Below are 1,988 nucleotides of genomic sequence, written 5' to 3' on the forward strand. Positions count from 1 at the left end.
AAAGAAAAAATCTCCATCTCAGAGCCGGCGATAGTCTGTCTTTAGGCGAGTCCCCCCGTAACAGGTGAGCGGTGGAGGGGGACGGGATGGAGGGGGAGGAGGAGAGAGAGAGAGAGAGAGAGAGAGAGAGAGAGAGAGAGAGAGAGAGAGAGAGAGAGAGAGAGAGAGAGAGAGAGAGAGAGAGAGAGAGAGAGAGAGAGAGAGAGAGAGAGAGAGAGAGAGAGAGAGAAATTTGATTTTGATAAGTTTATTCATACTATATATATAGAGAGAGAGAGGGAGAGGGAGAGAGGGACGGGGGAATAGAGGGACGGGGGAAGAGGGGGGATAGTAGACAGGTAGGCAGAGGCAAGCAGGCAGGGCTCCCCCCTCCTCCCCCTCCTCCTCCCCATCCTCCCCCCCATCCATCTACCTGACCCCCTTCCCCTCTTCTCCTCCACCCTCTTCCCCCTCCTCCCCCTCAGATCCCCCTCCCTCCTCCTCCCCCTCAGGTCCCCCTCAGGAGGTCCCCCTTCCCAGGTCCCCTTCTACCGACCGACCTTCTCGCCGCCTCCACGCGAGCGAGTCAGCCAGCCAGTGTGCGGACAGCAGTGAGAGAGGGAGGACGCGCCTCTTCGTCACCTCCCGCACTTCGCATTCGAGTCCACAGACCCCTTCGCGGTGAGAGAGTTCGAGCGACGGACGGCTGGCTGGCTGGCTATCAAGCTTTACTACTATTTCCCGTTATTCGCCTCTCTTAGCCAGTCCATAAGTGCGTGTTTTGTGTCACTTCAATCCTTGTTTCTTTTTCATTCCCTCTACAAGCGGTAGTTTTATTATTTTTTTGCTCTCTATCTATCTCCCTCTTTCTGGAATAGATTTGTTTTATCTATTATCTCTCTCTCTCTCTATTCCTTTTCTTCCTGTTCGATATATATTTTCGACTCTCTCGCCAAGTCCTCGCGGATGTTGAATTAGTGCCTCCCAACCGGATTTTCCGTGGCCGTTCTTCTTCTTCTTCTCCTCCTCCTCCTCCTTCTTCATCTTCTTTGAGTGATCTGTAAACGTCGGTCAGTGTCTCTGTGGCCGTTGGTGCCCGTGAGGAAAGTTTGGAAAAATAAATAATAAAAATAAAGAATAATAAAAACACGGGGGATTTATAACGCAGTGCTGAGTGGAATTTAAGGATATCGAAAGTTTCACCGGAGCAGTACCGTTTGCGCTCTTTCCTTCCATCCCCCCTCCTTCCACCTCCACCTCCTCCACTCCACCTCCTCCACCTCCCCCTCCTAGAGTGAGTGTGCTGGAGACTCCGATCACATCACTAAAATTTTGCCACTGAAGAAGGACTGCTGTTTCAACGGACGGGGTCTGTCTGTGCCCCTCGGTCCTGCCACGACTTTCTTGAAGGTACGTGTGTGTTTGTGTGTCTGTTTGTTCTGTATTGGTTTTGTTGCGCCTGTGCTCTTGCTTCTCTCTCTCTTTCTTTCTCTCTCTCTCTCTCGTTTTCTCTCTCTCTCTTTCTTTCGTTTTCTCTTTCTCTCTCTCCCTCTCTCTCTCTCTCTCTCTCTCTCTCTCTCTCTCTCTCTCTCTCTCTCTCTCTCTCTCTCTCTCTCTCTCCCTCCCTCCCTCCCTCCCTCCCTCCCTCCCTCCCTCCCTCCCTCTCTCTCTCCCTCCCTTCTCCTCCTATCCCCCCCCTCCCCTCTCTCTCTCTCTCTCTCTCTCTCTCTCTCTCTCTCTCTCTCTCTCTCTCTCTCTCTCTCTCTCTCTCTCTCTCTCTCTCTCTCTCCTTCCCTCCCTCCCTCTCTCCCCCCCTCCCTCTCTCTCTCCCTCCTTCCCTCCCTCCATCCCTCTCCCTCACTCCCTCTCTCTCTCCCTCTCTCTCTCACTCCCTTCCCCTCCTATCCACCCCCTCTCTCTCCCCCCTCCCCCTCCCCCCGCGTCCCTTTGCTCCCGTGCATGCAAAAATATTTTCGAGATTTCTAATTTCGACGAACATCTGCCGGATC

At 53.2% G+C, this 1,988-nt stretch overlaps 1 protein-coding gene across 2 annotated transcripts in view; it reads left to right on the top strand.

The window, feature by feature from the left end:
• The first annotated feature begins 574 nt into the window (after positions 1-574).
• The window catches only part of Ptr (patched domain-containing protein), a 149,512-nt gene continuing 148,098 nt past the window's right edge, over positions 575-1,988 (top strand). For both annotated transcript variants that reach the window (XR_015192520.1, XM_043005189.2), the window contains exon 1: positions 575-1,389. The gene's annotated coding sequence lies outside the window, so the exon portion shown is untranslated. The remainder of the gene's footprint in view (positions 1,390-1,988) is intronic.

The sequence above is a fragment of the Penaeus japonicus genome, unplaced genomic scaffold (genome assembly GCF_977035675.1).
Source record: "Penaeus japonicus unplaced genomic scaffold, GWHDUDI00000001_assembly GWHDUDI00000003, whole genome shotgun sequence".
Classification (NCBI taxonomy): domain Eukaryota; kingdom Metazoa; phylum Arthropoda; class Malacostraca; order Decapoda; family Penaeidae; genus Penaeus; species Penaeus japonicus.